This window comes from Muntiacus reevesi, chromosome X (genome assembly GCF_963930625.1).
Source record: "Muntiacus reevesi chromosome X, mMunRee1.1, whole genome shotgun sequence".
NCBI lineage: Eukaryota > Metazoa > Chordata > Mammalia > Artiodactyla > Cervidae > Muntiacus > Muntiacus reevesi.
This window is the reverse complement of record NC_089271.1, coordinates 56,764,311-56,782,770: the sequence shown is the minus strand read 5'-3', so window position 1 is coordinate 56,782,770 and position 18,460 is coordinate 56,764,311.

The window sequence follows — 18,460 nt, the reverse complement described above, 5'->3', positions numbered from 1 at the left end:
GGTGATAGAAGCAAGGCCTGATGCTGTAAAGAGCAATATTTCATAGGAACCTGGAATGTTAGGTCCATGAATCAAGGCAAATTGGAAGTGGCCAAACAGCAGATGGTAAGAGGGAACATCAACATTTTAGAAATCAGCAAACTAAAATGGACAGGAAAGGGTGAATTTAACTCAGATGACCATTATATTTACTACTGTGGGCAAGAATCCCTTAGAAGAAATGGAGTAGCTATCATAGTCAACAAAAGAGTCCAAAATGCAGTACTTGCATGCAATCTCAAAAATGACAGAATGATCTCTGTCCATTTCCAAGGCAAACCATTCAATATCATGGTAATCCAAGCCTATGCCCCAGCCAGTAATGCTGAGAAAGCTGAAGTTGAATGGTTCTATGAAGACCTACAAAATCTTTTAGAACTAATATCCAAAAAAGATGTCCTTTTCATTATAGGGGACTGGAATGCAAAAGTAGGAAGTCAAGAAAAACCTGGAGTAACCGGCAAATTTGACCTTGGAGGACAGAATGAAGCAGAGCAAAGGCTAATAGTGTTTTGCCAAGAGAACGCACTGGTCATAGCAAACACCCTCTTCCAACAACACACAAGAAGACTCTACACATGGACATCACCAGATGATCAACACAGAAATCAGACTGATTATATTCTTTGCAGCCAAAGATGGAGAAGATGTATACAGTCAGCAAAAACAAGACCAGGAGTTGACTGTGGCTCAGATCATGAACTCCTTATTACCAAATTCAGACTTAAATTGAAGGAAGTAGGGAAAACCACAAGATCATTCAGGTATGACCTAAATCAAATCCCTTGCATTTATACAGTGGAAGTGAGAAATAGATTTAAGGGACTAGATCTGATAGACAAAGTGCCTGATGAACTATGGATGGAGGTTCGTAACATTTTAGAGGAGGCAGTGATAAAGACTATCTCCAAGAAAAGAAATGCAAAAAAGCAAAATGGCTGTCTGAGGAGGCCTTACAAATAGCTGTGAAAAGAAGAGAAGCAAAAAACAAAGGAAAAAAGAAAAGATATACCCATTTGAACGCAGAGTTCCAAAGAATAGCAAGGAGAGATAAGAAAGCCTTCCTCAGTGGTCAGTGCAAAGAAATAGAGGACAAAAATAGAATGGGAAAGACTAGAGATCTCTTCAACAAAATTAGAGATACCAAGGGATCAGTTCATCCAATGATTGGCTCAATAAAGGAAAGAAATGGTATGGGACCTAACAGAAGCAGAAGATATTGAGAAGAGGTGACAAGAATACACAGAAGAATTGTACAAAAAAGATCTTCATGATCCCGATAATCACGATGATGTGATCACTCACCTAGAGCCAGACATCGTGGAATTCGAAGTCAAGTAGGCCTTAGGAAGCATCACTACAAACAAAGCTAGTGGAGATGATGGGACTCCAGTTGAGCTATTTCAAATCCTAAAAGTTGATGCTGTGAAAGTGCTTCACTCAATATGCCAGCAAATGTGGAAAACTCAGCAGTGGCCACAGGACTGGAAAAGATCAGTTTTCATTCCAACTCCAAAGAAAGGCAATGCCAAAGAATGCTCAAACTACCACACAATTGCACTCATCTCACATGCTGGTAAGGTAATGCTCAAAATTCTCCAAGCCAGGCTTCAACAATACATGAACTGTGAACTTTCAGATATTCAAGCTGGTTTTAGAAAAGGCAGAGGAAGCAGAGATTAAATTGCCAACATCAGCTGGATCATTGAAAAAGCAAGAGAGTTCCAGAAAAACATCTATTTCTGCTTTATTGATTATGCCAAAGCTGTGGAAAACTCTGAAAGAGATGGGAATACCAGGCCACCTGACCTGCCTCTTGAGAAATCTGTATTCAGGTCAGGAAGAAACAGTTAGAACTGGACATGGAACAACAGTCTGGTTCCAAATAAGGAAAGGAGTACGTCAAGGCTGTATATTGTCACCCTGCTTATTTAATGCAGAGTACATCATGAGAAACACTGGGCTGGAAGAAGTACACGCTGGAATCAAGACTGCCAGGAGAAATTTCAATAATCTCAGATATGCAGATGATACTATCCTTATGGCAGAAAGTGAAGAACTAAAGAGCCTCTTGATGAAAGTGAAAGGGAGATTGAAAAAGTTCGCTTAAAGTTCAACATTCAGAAAACTAAGATCATGACATCTGGTCCCATCACTTCATGGCAAATAGATGTGGAAATGGTGACAGACTTCATTTTGGAGGGCTCCAAAATCACTGCAGTTGGTGAGTGCAGCCACGAAATTAAAAAGACACTTATTCCTTGGAAGGAAAGTAATGATCAACCTAAACAGCATATTAAAAAGCAGAGACATTACTTTGCCAACGAAGGTCCGTCTAGACAAGGCTATGGTTTTTCCAGTGGTCATATATGGATGTGAGAATTGGACTGTAAAGAAAGTTGAGCGCCGAAAAATTGATGCTTTTGAACTGTGGTGTTGGAAAAGACTCTTTAGAGTCCCTTGGACTTCAAGGAGATCCAACCAGTCCATCCTAAAGATCAGTCCTGGGTGTTCACTTTAAGAACTGATGTTGAAGTTGAAACTCCAATACTTTGGCCACCTTATGCGAAGAGCTGACTCATTTGAAACAACCCTGATGCTGGGAAAAATTGAGGGCAGGAGGAGAAGGTGATGACAGAGGATGAGATGGTTGGATGACATCACCAACTCAATGGACATGAGTTTGCATAAACTCAGGGAGTTGGTGATGGACAGGGAGGCCTGACTTGCTGCAGTCCATGGGGTTGCAAAGAGTCTGACATGACTGAGCAATTGAACTGAACTGAACTGTCATGAGCCAAAAAAAAAAAAAAAAGTTATGAAATGTGTCTCTAACATGTTCAAATTTAAGACCATAGCAAGGGACTGTGAAATGGAAATATCTCCTGCTATGTTAATACACAAGAAATGTCACAGCCATCAATGATTTCTGGCCCAATGTGAAGAAGAGCTCCCAAATCTCAATCCAGCAGATGCTGCCATCCCCCAAAGTGATTGCTGAAGAACTGGGGAAATGCAAGAAGCAAGGTGAACAAGGAAACAGGACTGCCCCCAGATAACTGAGGTGCATATGAAAGACATGAAATCAGTGAGTCCAGAGGCTTGCATCTTCTTATACATAGAATGCAAAATTTCTTAAGTTGATACCTGATCTTTGATGTTCAGACTGTCTGCTCCTTTTGTTGCAAACTTGTATATAGCCTGACTTCCCCTCCTGCCTCTTTGGAGCAATTTTCTCAGAGCTACTGAGTTGCTGTCTCCTGGGCTCAGAGTCTTAAACATTTCCACCAAATAAAATAACTCTTTACTTTCAGGTTGTGACTGTATTTTTAGTCAATAATGGTGTGATTGAAATTTAACTGTTGAAATTGGCTTCTTGAAGGTCTGCCCAGGTTGGAATTACTTTTTAATGTCCAGTCCTAGGACACTTTGTGGGGGGAGGTGTTTCTTACTGACTGCCCTGTGGGCCTTGTGAATATGGAGTGCCCATCTGCACATCTTTGCAAGTGGTTTTATGGCAAAAAAACAGAAGGCAACTGCATGCTTCAGGCCCCAATGCTGTTTTTTTCCTGCTGTGATTTCATTGTTACTGTGTATTGGAGTAGGGTTAATTTGTGCTGTCCTGTTTGTTTCTAGTGTACAAGAACTTGATTTGGTTTGACTTAGACGTTTATCTGTTCTCTTTCTGATTTTTTGTTTGTTTGTTTTACGTTTAAGGTGATTACAATGTTTTCCCTAGCCTTTCCTGTGGTATTCAGTAGGTGTTTTTGATGTCTCCAACTGCTATCTATTAAATGTGTAGAGGTTCATTCAAACCTCTCAATTGTTCCCTCTGCCCTAACATTTTCTTTTTGAGAATCATAAATTTGTTTTGTAAGCTTGTGAGATGTTTATCTTGTGTAAATGAGTTCCTTTGAATGAATTTTTAGATTCCACCAGTCAGGGTTATCTTTTGATATTTGTCTTTCTTTCTCCAACTCACTTCCCTTAGTATCCCAGTATTTGGGTCCTTCTACGCTGCAGACACTGGCATTATTGTTTTATGACTTAACAGGATTACAGTGGGGAATGGTACATTTTAGACTCCAATTTCTGTTTTTGGACAATTGGTTTGATTCTGATATCCTGGCTATTATATATCATGCAGCCCTGGAAACAGGGTGCACATGTCATCTTGAATTCTGATTTTCTCTGGATATAAGCCCAGGAGTGGGAAACTGAGGTAGCCCATTCAGAAGTGTCAACTAAAAAATATACTCACAACCTGAAAGCTGCTGTTGCTGTTCAGTTGCTCAGTCGTGTCCAACTCTTTGCAACTGCATAGACTGCAGCAGACCAGGCTTCCCTGTCCTTCACCATCTCCCAGAGCTTGCTCAAACTCATGTCCATTGAGTCAGTGATGCCATCCAACCATTTCATCTGCTGTCATCCCTTTCTCCTTGTTGCCTTCTATCTTTCCCAGCATCTCTACCTTTAAGGAGTTATTTTATATGGTGGGAATGTTTAGGAATCCAAGCCCTGGAGACAGCATCTCAGTAGTTCTGAGAAAAGTGCTCAGAGGAGGCAGGATGGGAATTCAGGCTACATACAAGTTTGCAATAAAGGCAGCTGGCAGTCTGAGCATCAAAGATCAGGTATCAAGTTAAGGAATTTAGCATTCTGTGTATGGAAAGATGCAAGCCTCTGGGATCACTGAATTCATGCCTTCCATATGCACCTCAGCTATCTGGGGTCAATCCTGTTTCCTTGTTCACCTTCCTTCTTGCATTCCCCCAGCTCCTCAGCAATCACCGTGGAGGTGGCAGTATATGCTGGATCATAGTTTTTGAAGCTCTCATTCATACTTGGAGATGATTGGATGGCATCACCGACTCAAAGGACATGAGTTTAAGGAAGCTCTGGGAGTTGGTGATGGACAGGGAAGCCTGGTGTGCTGCAGTCCATGGGGTCACAGAGTTGGACACGAATGTGTGACTGAATTGAATTGATTCACACTTGAAGGCAGGAAGGTCAATCTTAAAAAGATGGCAGGAGTTAACTGTGGCTCAAGACCAGGAGCTGACTGTGACTCAGATCATGAACTCCTTATTGTCAAATTCAGATTTAAATTGAAGAAAGTAGGAAAACTCACTGGATCATTCCAGTATGACCTAAATCAAATCCTTTACGATTATACAGTGGAAGTGAAAAATAGATTCAAGTGATTAGATCTGATAGACAGAGTGCCTCAAGAACTATGGATCAAGGTTCGTGACATTGTACAGGAGGCAGTGATAAAGACCATCCCCAAGAAAAAGAAATGCAAAAAGACAAAATGGCTGTCTGAGGAGGCCTTACAAATAGCTGTGAAAATAAGAGAAGCTAAAAGCAAAGAAGAAAAGGAAAGATATACCCATTTGAATGCAGAGTTCCAAAGAATAGCAAAGAGAGATAAGAAAGCCTTCATCAGCGATCAATGCAAGAAATAGAGGAAAACAATAGAATGGGAAGATAAGACATCTCTTCATGAAAATTCAGATACGAAGGGAACATTTCATGCAAAGACTGGCACAATAAAGACAGAAACAGTGTGGACCTAACAGAAGCAGAACATATTGAGAAGAGGTGACAAGAATACACAGAAGAACTGTACAAAAAAGATCTTCATGACCCAGATAATCAAGATGGTGTGATCACTCACCTAGAGCCAGACGTCCTGGAATTCGAAGTCAAGTGGGCCTTAGGAAGTGTCACTACAAACAAAGCTAATGGAGGTGATGGAATTCCAGTTGAGCTATTTCAAATCCTAAAATTTGATGCTGTGGAAGTGCTTCACTCAATATGCCAGCAAATTTGGAGAACTCAGCAGTGGCCACAGGACTGGAAAAGGTCAGTTTTCATTCCAATCACAACAAAAAGCAATGCCAAAGAATGTTCAAAATATGGCACAATTGCACTCATCTCGCACGCTAGCAAAGTAATACTGAAATTCTCCAAGTCAGGCTTCAACAGTACATGAACTATGAACCTCTGGATTTGCAAGCTGGATTTAGAAAAGGCAGGAGAAACAGAGATCAAATTGCCAGCATCCATTGGATCAGCAAAAAAGCAAGAGAGTTCCAGAAAAACCTCTACTTCTGCTTTATTGACTATGCCAAAACGTTTGACTGCATAGATCAGAACAAAATATGGAAAATTCTTAAAGAGATGGGAATACCAGACCACCTTACTTGCATTCTGAGCAATCTGTATGCAGGTCAAGAAGCATGGACCTGAAACAACAGATTGGTCCCAAATCAGGAAAGGAGTCATCAAGGCTGTATATTGTCACCCTGCTTATTTAACTTATATGCAGAGTACATCATGCAAAATGTTGGGCTGAATGGAACACAAGCTGGAATCAAGATTGTCAGGAGAGATATTAATAACCTCAGATACACAGATGACACCACCCTTATGGCAGAAAGTGAAGAATAACTAAAAAGCCTCTTGAAGAATCTTGAGAGTCCCTTAGACTGCAAGGAGATCAAACCAGCCAATCTGAAAGGAAATCAGTCCTGAATATTCATTGGAATGACTGATACTGAAGCTGAAGCTCCAATACTCTGGCCACTTGATGCGAAGAACTGACTCATTGGAAAAGCCCCAGATGCTTGGGAAAGACTGAAGGCAGGAGGAGAAGGGGACAACAGAGGATGAGATGGTTGGATGGCATCGCCAACTCAATGCACATGAGTTTGAGCAAGCTCTGGGCGTTGGTGATGGACCTGGTGTGCTTCAGTCCATGGGGTCACAAAGAATTGGACATGACTGAGTGACTGAACTGAACTGATAGAGGCCAGAAATCGCTGATGGCTGTGACATTTCTTGTGTATTAATACAGCAGAAAATATTTTCATTCCACAGAAGGTTCCCCTATGCTTAGTTGTTGTTGTTGTTGTTGTTTAAGAAACCCCTATGCTGCTTTGCATAATTCCTGTACCCATTTACATCCCAACAAAGAGGAAAGGAGGATTCCTTTTTCCCTAAGCACTCTGTGGGACTTGGTTTCACTAGATCTTTTTGATGCTGGTCTTTCTAAGCAATATGAGATGATTCCTCGTGGTGGTTTTGATTGGCCTCGTTTCAGGAGGTAGTCGTGTGGAGTATGTTTCCAGATGCTTTTGGACTTTAGACAGCGCAAATACAATGTACCTCTTGAAATTGGCTTCTTGAAATTGGGCCCCACTTTGAATTCTTTACTGGTGATTTTCCCAGGGACGTTAAGTGCAGGTGTCATTTACAGCCTCAGGCCTTTTGAATAGTAAGAGTCCTTGAGTAGTTTTAAAGTTGTTGTTACTGGACGTGGCCACAAGGTGGCAGCATTTCTTCAGACGCAACTCGAGTTCCTTGGGCAAGCGGAGCCTCAGAGAAAACCCTGTGTGTGGACTGTCTAGAGTGCAATGGACCAGGAGAAACACCCAAGGTTTGTGTCTCATTACTTCTTCCCCCTTACCCTCGATCCTTTGGATACGTCCTAACTCCTGCAAAACCACACTGGGAAGGGTGCGATCATCCATAGCTGAGGCTACCCTAAGACAGGTGGCCGGTGGTTACAACCCCAGTCTTAGGGACACATGCAACTCAGGGTGTCTTGAAAGCTCTTGCAACCCAGAGGCTCCACTATGTTTGGGTGCAGTAGGCTTGGATTTCCCCAAGGAGAGCCTGCCTGCACCCGGAGTTTGGGGGGGCTCATGAAGCTAGCAAGAGTCACTCCAGGTCCATCTGGGCACACATGGCCAGCCACATGCTGCCAGCTCCCTCAGCCACTCCAAACTCCAGTCCTGGGGCCCCAGCTTGCTCAGGCTTCAGAGATGTGACACCATCCCATGGCACCATGGCCCAAGAAAAATAAACTCAACATTTGTTTGTTTGTTTTTTATCCTATAATTTGAACTGGACTATACAGGTGAATTACAAGGTTGTGGGCATTTCTTTCCTGTATTTCTTTTTTTTTTTTTTTTTTTTTTTTCATTTTTCATCTATAGCAACTTGGTTTACTTATAGATAGAGACATACATTTCATCTCAGCCTCTTTCTCCAGATAGTTTGCTATAGAGTGTTGAGTAAGTTTTCTTGTGTTATATAGTGGGTTTCTGTGGCTTATTTTCTCAATACTGGTGTGCATATATTAGTCTAAACCAGTTCATTTCTCCCTGCCCCACACCTTTCTTCTTTTGGTAACCATAAGTTTCTCTTATAATTCTCTGAGGATGTTTCTCTTTGGTAAAGAGGTTCATGTGTATCTATTTATAGATTCCAGGATAAGTGACCCTCATATGATGCTTGTCTCCCTTACTTCACTTGTTATGATCCTCACGAATTTCTTCCCTGTGGCTGAACCTGGCATCATTTCCTATTTAGGGCTGAGTAATATCACATTGTGTATATGTATCCCACCTTCTCTCCATTCTTCAGTTCTGCTCCTCTTAGGTTTCTTCCATGTCTTAACAATGTTCCCTAGTGCTGCCTCGATAGCAGGGGTAACCATGTCTTGAAATTATTGGTTTTCTCTGGGTCATTGCCCAGTTTGGGGGTCTCTGAGTCCTAGGGTACTTCAATGTTTATATTTTTAAGGAAGCTTCACACTGTTCTCCATTCTCTAGTGGATGTAGCAGTATACTTTCCCTACCACAGGGAAAGAGGGTTCCCTTCTCTCCACACCCTCTCAGGTATTTCTTTTTTTTTTTTTTTCAGGTATTTCTTTTTGGAGATGTTTTCACATAGCCTTTGAACAAGTGAGAGGTGAGAGCTTTTTAGACTTTGGATCAGCATTTCTCTAATAATTAGGGATGTTGAGCATTTTTCATGTGCCTAATGGCAATCTGTATACTTTCCTCCAAAAAATATCCTTTTCTACATAGCCCAATTTTTAAGGGGGGGGGGTTTGTTTGTATTTTGGATGGAGCTGCACAAACTGTGTGTGTTGCAAACAAACTTTGTCTGCCAATATTTTTCCTATCCTGAGGGTTGTCCTTGTTGGGTTTCCTTTGCTGCGCAAATGCCTTTGAGGTTAATTAGGTCCAGTTTTCTTCACCTCAGTTCAGTTGCTCAGTTGTGTCAGGCTCTTTGCAACCCCATGGACTGCAGCACACCAGGCCTCCATGTCCATCACCAATTCCTGGAGTTTACTCAAACTCATGTACACTGAGTCAGTGATGTCATTCAACCATCTCATCTGCTGTCATCCCATTCTCCTCCTGCCTTCGATCTTTCCCGGCATCAGGGTTTTTCCAATGAGTCAGCTCTTTGCATCAGGTGTCCAAAGTATTGGAGTTTCAGTTTCAGCATCAGTCCTTCCAATGACTATTCAGGACTGATTTCCTTTAGCATGGACTAGTTGGATCTCCTTGCAGTCCAAGGGACTCTCAAGAGTCTTCTCCAAAACCATAGTTCAAAAGTATCAATTCTTCAGCACTCAGCTTTCTCTATAGTCCAACTCACACATCCATACATGACTACTGGAAAAACCATAGCCTTTACTAGACAGACTGCTGCTGCTAAGTTGCTTCAGCCGTGTCCGACTCTGTGCGACCCTATAGACGGCAGCCCACCAGGCTCCACTTTCCCCGGGATCCTCCAGGCAAGAACACTGGAGTGGGTTGCCATTTCCTTCTCCAATGCATGAAAGTGAAAAGTGAAAGTGAAATCTCTCAGTCGTGTCCGACTCTTTGCAACCCCATGGACTGCAGCCTACCAGGCTCTTCCGTGCATGGGATTTTCCAGGCAAGAGTACTGGAGTGGGTTGCCATTGCCTTCTCCAGACTAAACGGACTTTTGTTGGTAAAGTAATGTCTCTGTTTTTTAATATGCTGTCTGGATTGGTCATAACTTTCCTTCCAAGGAGTAACCGTCTTTTAATTTCATGGTTGCACTCACCATCTGCAGTGATTTTGGAACCCAAAAAAATAAAGTACGACATTGTTTCCACTGTTTCCCCATATATTTGCCATGAACTGATGGGAATGGATACCATGATCATATTTTTCTGAATGTTGACCTTTGAGCCAACTTTTTCACTCTCCTCTTTCATTTTCATCAAGAGGCTCTTTAGTTCTTCACTTTCTGCCATAAGGGTGGTGTCATCTGCATACCTGAGGTTATTGAAATCTCTCCTGGAAATCTGGATTCCAGCTTGTACTTTATCCAGCCCAGCATTTCTCATGATGTATTCTGTATATAAGTTAGATGAGCAGGGTGACAATACACAGCCTTGATCTACTCCTTTCCTGATTTGGAACCAGTCTGTTGTTCCATGTCCAGATCTAACTGTTGCTTCCTGACCTGCATACAGATTTCTCAAGAGGCAGGTTAGGTGGTCTAGTATTCCCATCTCTTTCAGAATTTTCCACAGTTTGTTGAGATCCACACAGTCAAAGGCTTTGGCATAGTCAATAAAGCAGAAATAGATGTTTTTCTGGAACTCTCTTGCTTTTTTGATGATCCAGTGGATGTTGGCAATTTGATCTCTACTTCCTCTGCCTTTTCTAAAACCAGCATGAACAGCTGAAAGTTCACAGTTCATGTATTGTTGAAGCCTGACTTGGAGAATTTTGAGCAATACTTTACTAGCATGTATGAATGCAATTGTGTGGTAGTTTGAGCATTCTTTGGCATTGCCTTTCTTTGGGATTGGAATGAAAACTGACCTTTTCCAGCTCTGTGGTCACTGCTGAGTTCTCCAAATTTGCGGGCATATTGAGTGAAGCACTTTCACAGCATCAACTTTTAGGATTTGAAATAGCTCAACTGCAATCCCATCACCTCCACTAGCTTTGTTCATAGTGATGCTTCCTAAGGCCCACTTGACTTCGAATTCCAGGATGTCTGGCTCTAGGTGAGTGATCACACCATCGTGATTATCGGGATCATGAAGATCTTTTTTGTACACTTCTTCTGTGTATTCTTGTCACCTCTTCTCAATATCTTCTGCTTCTGTTAGGCCCATACCATTTCTGTCCTTTATTGAGCCAGTCATTGGATGAACTGTTCCCTTGGTATCTCTAATTTTATTGAAGAGATCTCTAGTCTTTCCCATTCTATTTTTGTCCTCTATTTCTTTGCACTGACCACTGAGGAAGGCTTTCTTATCTCTCCTTGCTATTCTTTGGAACTCTGAATTCAAATAGGTATTTTTCTTTTCTCCTTTGCTTTTTGCTTCTCTTCTTTTTCACAGGTATTTGTAAGGCCTCCTCAGACAGCCATTTTGCTTTCGGCATTTCTTTTTCTTGGGCATAGTCTTGATCCCTGACTCCTGTACAATGTCTGTACAATGTCCTGTAAAAAGTTCCGTCCATAGTTCATCAGGCACTCTGCTATCTGACCTAGTCCTTTAAAATCTATTTCTCACTTCCACTGTATAATCGTAAAGGATTTGATTTAGGTCATACTTGAATGGTCAGGTGGTTTTCCCTACTGTCTTCAATTTAAGTCTGAATTTGGTAATAAGGAGTTCATGATCTGAGCCACAGTCAGCTCTGGTCTTGTTTTTGCTGACTGTATAGAGCTTCTCCATCTTTAGCTGCAAAGACTATAACCAATCTGATTTCAGTGTTGACCATCTAGTGATGTCCATGTGTAGAGTCTTCTTGTGTGTTGTTGGAAGAGGGTATTTGCTATGACCAGTGCATTCTCTTGGCAAAACACTATTAGTGTTCGCTCTGCTTCATTCTGTCCTCCAAGGTCAAATTTGCCGGTTACTCCAGGTGTTTCTTGACTTCCTACTTTTGCATTCTAGTCCCCTATAATGAAAAAGACATCTTTTTTTGGATATTAGTTCTAAAAGGTCTTGTAAGCCTTCATAGAACCGTTCAACTTCAGCTTTCTCAGCTTTACTGGTCGGGGCATAGGCTTGGATTACCGTGATATTGAATGGTTTGCCTTGGAAACGAACAGAGATCATTCTGTCATTTTTGAGATTGCATCCAAGTACTGCATTTCGGACTTTTTTGTTGACTATGATGGCTACTCTCTTTCTTCTAAGGGATTCTTGCCCACAGTAGTAAATATAATGGTCATCTGAGTTAAATTCACCCTTTCCAGTCCATTTTAGTTTGCTGATTTCTAAAATATCGATGTTCCCTCTTGCTATCTGCTGTTTGGCCACTTCCAATTTGCCTTGATTCATGGACCTAACATTCCAGGTTCCTATGAAATATTGCTCTTTATAGCATCAGACCTTGCTTCCATCACCAGTCACATCCACAACTGGGCATTGTTTTTGCTTCTACTCCATCTCTCCATTCTTTCTGAAGTCATTTCTCCACTGATCACCAGTAGCATATTGGGCACCTACTGACCTGGGGAGTTCATCTTTCAGTGTCATACCTTTTTGCCTTTTCATGCTGTTCATGCAGTTCTCAAGGCAAGAATACTGAAGTGTTTTGCCATTCCCTTCTCCAGTGTACCATATTTTGTGAGAACTCTCCACCATGATCCATCTGTCTTGGGTGGCCCTACATGGCATGGCTCATAGTTTCATTGAGTTAGACAAGGCTGTGGTCCATGTGATTACGTTGGTTAGTTTTCTGTGATTGTGGTTTTCAGCCTGTCTGCTCTCTGATGGAAGGATAAAAGGCTTATGGAAGCTTCCTGATGGAAGAGACTGACTGTGGGGTAAACTGGGTCTTGTTCTGATGGGCAGGGCCATGCTCAGTACATCTTTAATCCAATTTTATGTTGATGGGTGGAGCTGTGTTCCCTCCTTGCTATTTACCTGGGGCCAAAACTATTTGGGCGTCTCTTGTGGCTCAGCTGGTAAAGAATCTGCCTGCAATGCAGGAGACTTGGGTTCGATCCCTGGGTTGAGAAGATCCCCTAGAGAAGGGAAAAGCTACCCACTCCAGTATTCTGGCCTGGAGAATTCCGTGAACTATATAGTCTATGGAATCACAAAGAGTCAGACATGACTGAGTGACTTTCACTTTCTTTCCAACTGTAATGGAGGTAATGAAGATAGATAATGGTGACTCCTTCAAAAGATCCCATGCATGTACGGCTACACTCAGTGCCCCCAATCCTGCAGCAGGCCACCACTGACCCACACCTCCGTTGGAGACTCCTGGACACTCCCAGGCACATCTGGGTCAGTCCCTCGTGGGGTCACTGCTCCTTTCTCCTGGGTCCTGGTGCACAAGGTCCTGTTTGTGCCCTCCAAGAGTATTTCCCAGTCCTGTGTAAGTTCTGGCAACTCTGTGGTGGGTTTAATGGCCACCTCCTCCAAGAGGGCTTATCCCATAACCAAGTGTTGCACCCAGAGCCCCTGTCCCTGTGGCAGTCCACTGCTGAGCCGTACATACACAGGAGACACTCAAACACAGTTCTGTCTCGGTCTCTTTGAGGTCCCTAGGTCCTGGTGCACACAAGGTTTGTATGAGCTCTCTGAGCATCTCTGGCGGGAATGGGGTTTGATTCTAAATGCAAATTCATCCCTCCTACCATCTTAATGGGCTTTCTCCTTTGCCTTTGGACATGGGGTATCTCCTCACAGCCGCTCCAGCGCCTACCATCTTACTGGGGTTTCTCTGACCATGGATGTGGGGTATCTCCTCACAGCCGGTCCAGCAAAGCAAACCACTCCTGACCTTGGACGTGGGGTATCTCCTCACAGCCACTGCTCCTGACCTTGGATGTGGGGTATCTCTCTTCACGGCTGCTCCAGCAAAGCACAGCTGCCACTCCTGACCTTGGACGTGGGGTATCTCCTCTCAGCTGCTCCATCGCCAGATAGCCGCTGCTTGCCACTCCAGCACTGTGCAGCCACCATTTTCTTATTCAGCCCTGTTTTCTTGTTTCTGGTTTTTCCAATATTCTAAGAAGTGCATGTAAAAAGTACTTGATGTGGTTGATGACAAAGTGTGTTCCTCTGATATTTTCCTCCAGAATTTCCTAGGATCCATGCTTACATTCAGAACCTTATATTACTTGGAGTTTCTTTTGGTGTATGGTATTAGCAAGTCTTCCCGTCTCATTCTCTTTTTCATTGTTTAAGGAACCTCCACACTGTTGTCCATGGTGGCTCTTACCAAGGTCCATCCTCAACTTCAGTGGAGGAGCATTCCCTTTTGTCCACACCCTCTGCACAACTTACTATCTGTGGAGTTTTTGACAATGACCACTCTGATCAGTGTGAGTTGATAACTTGTGGTACTTTGGATTTCCATTTCTCTAACACTTAGTGATGCTGACAATTTTTCATGGGACTTGTTTAGAATGGTGTAATTGAAACTTACCTGTCGAAATTGGCTTCTTGAAGGTCTGCCCAGGTTGGAATTCTTTTTCAATGTCCAGCCCTAGGGTATTTTGTGAGGGGAGGTATTTCTGACTGCCCTATGGGTCTTGTGAATATGGAGTGCTTATCCACACACCTTTGCAAGTGGTTTTATGGCAAAAAAAAAAATAGGTGACCACATGTCTTCAGACCTCATGCTGTTTTTTTTTCCCTGCTTTAATTTCATTGTTATTGTGTATTGGAGTAGGGTTAATTTGTGTTGTCCTATTTGCTTCCAGTGTATAAGAACTCAGTTTGGTTCCACTTAGATGTTTATCTGCTCTCTTTCTGGTTCTTTTTCCTATAAGGTGATTACAGTGTGTTCCCTAGCCTTTCCTATGGTATTCAGTAGGTCCTTTTGGCTTCTCAATTTGATATATATTAAAGTGTAGAGGTTCAGTCCGACATCTTACTTGCTCCCTCTGCCCTAGCATTTTCTTATTGAAAATCATGATTTTGTTTTGTAAGTCTGTTTCTCTTTTGTAAATGAGTTCCATTGTAAGAATTTTTAGATTCCACTGGTCAAGGGTATCTTATGGTATTTGTCTTTCTCTCTCTGACTCACTTCCCATAGTATCCCAGTCTCTGGGTCCATCTATGCTGCAGACACTGGCATTATTCTGTGCTGTCTTATAAGTTAGCAGGATTCCAGTGGAAAGGTAAACCTCTTAGACCTCAATTTCTATTTTGGGCAACTGGTTTGATTCTGATGTCTTGGCTTTTGTAAATCATGCTGCCCTGAAAACAGGGGTGCACATGTCATCTTCTGATTTTCTCTAGATCTAAGCCCAGGAGTGGGAGACTGGGCTATCCCCATCAGAAGGTTCTCCTATTCCTAGGGTTGATGTTTTTTTGAAACCCCTATGCTACTTTGCATCCTTCCTGTATCAGTTTACATCCAAATGAAGAGGGGAGGATGTTTCCTTTTTATCTAAGTCCTCTGCAAGACTTAGTATCAGTAGATCTCTTTGATGCTGGTCTTTCTAAGCAATATGAGGTGATTCCTCGTGGTGGTTTTGATTGGCCTCGTTTCAGGAGGTAGTCATGTGGAGTATGTTTCCAGATGCTTTTGGACTTTAGACAGCGCAAATACAATGTACCTCTTGAAATTGGCTTCTTGAAATTGGCTTCTTGAAATTGGGCCCTGCTTTGAATTCTTTACTGGCGATTTTCCGAGAGACCTTAAGGGTAGGTGTCATTTACAGTCTCAGGCCTTTTGAACAGTGAAGTCGCTCAGTCGTATCCGACTCTTTGCGACCCCATGGACTGTAGCATACCAGGCTCCTCCGTCTATGGGATTTTCCAGGCAAGAATACTGGAGTGTGTTGCCACTTCCTTCTCCATTTGAACAGTAAGAACCCTTAATAATTGGTTTTAAAGTTGTTACTGGATGTGGCCACAAGGTGGCAGCATTTCTTCAAACCCAACTCCAGTTCCTTGGGCAAGCAGAGCCTCAGGAAAAATCCTGTGCGTGGATTGTCAATTGGACTGCAATGGGCCAGGAGAAACACCCAAGGTTTGTGTCTCGTTATTTCTTCCCCCTTACCCTTGATCCTCGAGAAACTTCCTAATTCCTCTTCCTTGGGTCAGCAAGATCACCTGGAGGAGGGCATAGCAACCCACTCCAGTATTCTTGCCTGGGAAACCCCACTGACAGAGCAGCCTGTAAGACTACAGTCCTTGGAGTCACAAAGAGTTGAACATGTCTGAGCACACATGCACTATGGAGAGAACAAACCTAGTTTGGTAACACATATAGCTCAGAGAATTAAAAGTTGCAACATCTGTGAATTCCTAATGCCCAGCTTCATGTATGTTAAATGCAGAGAAAATGCTCCCATTTCTGACTCAGCTCGGGGGAGCTCACTGAAGGGTTTTGTTGCCCACACTAAGGAGCAGTTCAGATGTTCATCTTGGTGTGTAAATAAAGCTCAGATGAATCCATGTTAAATATTACAGTGTAGAGGTATTAACTTTTATTATTTACTTTGTAGTTCCAGTAACTATTTGCTCTAGGAAAAGCATAAACAATTCTGAATAATGAACATTGGTTTTCTGATTAGTTATAACTTTTCTGAAATTCCCAGTTTCTCTGATGACTCCATGTGGCTTCTGAAGTGACTGAATAGTGAGCACACAAAGAACAACTTTGACCCACATCCTAGTAAACAGGCAAAACTAGTGAAAAATATAAAGGAAAAAAAAAGACCATTTCAGGTCCTGGAAATTGACTTAAGAGCAAAGAAAAATGGAGAAGCAATCCAAATAGTCAGCTACATCTTTGAAGAACAGGGAGTTATGTGGCAACTAACCCTGACCCATGCCCTCTTTTCCATGACATGTTCCCTCTCTTCTGCTGAAAACTCAGGTTGACAAGGATCAACTCCAGTTGGGTGTGACTAGGAGGATGAGGTTCCCTCCTCTTCCATCTTCAGGCAGGAGACTGGAAGGAATCTCCCTGAAAGATTCAGGTGGCCAGTCCTTCTCCCATACCCAGTATCATGTTAAAGGGCACAATTCAAGGGTAAGTTTAAGGGTTCCATCTCCTGTCTGTCTCCTTGGAAGCAGGAAATAAATCTCTCCTGTGGAAGATACACTCTGAGAGCTGAGGCCTGAGGGGGGAGGGCTGCAGATATGCTGACTTCTGCAGATCAGTTTGTTCTGGGAAACTTCTGTCGTGACTGCTGAGGTGTCAGTTAACTTTGTGATGACTGAAACCAACTACTCTCTTTGCCTATTTCTGAGGAAAGCTGAGTCTGATTTTTGTTTGTTTGTTTGTTTGTTTGTTTCTAGTGTACAAGAACCTGATTTGTCACCACTTAGATGTTTATCTGTTCTCTTTCTGGTTCTTTTTCCTATAAGGTGATTACGGTGTGTTCCCTAGACTTTCCTGTGGTATTCAGTATGTCGTTTTGGCTTCTCCATTTGATATATATTAAAGTGTAGAGGTTCATTCCTATATCTTAATTGCTTCCTTGGAACAACTCCCTTAAAAACCTCTCCAGAGTCTCTGCATTTCTTGGCACATAGACTGACCTGCACTTCCCATCCTACCAGACCCTTTGTACAAACACCTCCACTTTAAGAGTTCTTTTTCCTCATCTAATAACACCCAAGCTAATACTCAGCAAAGAAGCCAACAAACCTACAGCTGGTTTCCTTCCACCTCAGTCACTTAAGAGTCACTCTCTCAGAAGTATTTCAGCTCAATGACTTACTGCTGTGTCCCTTTCTCTGTCATGATGCATCTTTGGTGAGTGAGCTGGACACAGTGCCCCAAAGTGGCCTGATGGTAGCACAGTACCTTCAAAATGACTGACACACCAAATCTGCCATAAACATGGTGCTCCAGAGACCAGGGATGTGTGTGTGTGCCTCTAACAAAACCATTGCTCAGGAGACCCCAGCATCTATCATCAATCTTCTCCATGTACTCCCGACCTTTTTTCTTCCTCTTTTCATCTGATATTTTGCTAGGTTGTTCATGGAGAGATTGGATCCCATCTAGCAAGAGCAGAATAATCTCCCTAACACATGAAAAAAGAGCAGACACCGGCCTACACCCATTTTATCCTCCTCTGCCTGCCTGACCCATCATGGCAGAAAAAGGTGTCCCTCCTCCTATAACAAGCAAACCCCAGGTAAAGGACTTAGATTTAAAGGAAACCAGAGTATTGTCTTGAGCTATAGGTACTTTGGGGCTTCCCAGGTAACTCAGATGGTAAATAATCTACCTGCAACACAGGAGACCCAAGTTCAATCCCTGGGTTTGGAAGATCCCCTGGAGATGGGGATGGCTATCCACTCCAGTATTCTTGCCTGAAGAATCCCATGGGCAAAGAAGCTTGGCAAGCTACAGTTCATGGCATTACAAAGAGTCAGACACAACTGAGCAAGTAACACATACACATACATACAGACAGACACTTTAAAAAACAGCAATAACAAAGCAACCCCCTTAATATAGCAAGTGCAAGAAGTGTATGCTGAGACTTCCCCTCTTTCATCCTGAAAGCAGGAGAGAACATCTCCACCCTCATCCCCATGGAATATTTCCTTTGTCCATTGGAAGGAGAATGACATTGATGTTGTCAAGGGCAGAGAATTGAGAATGAGAGAATTCTATACAAACAC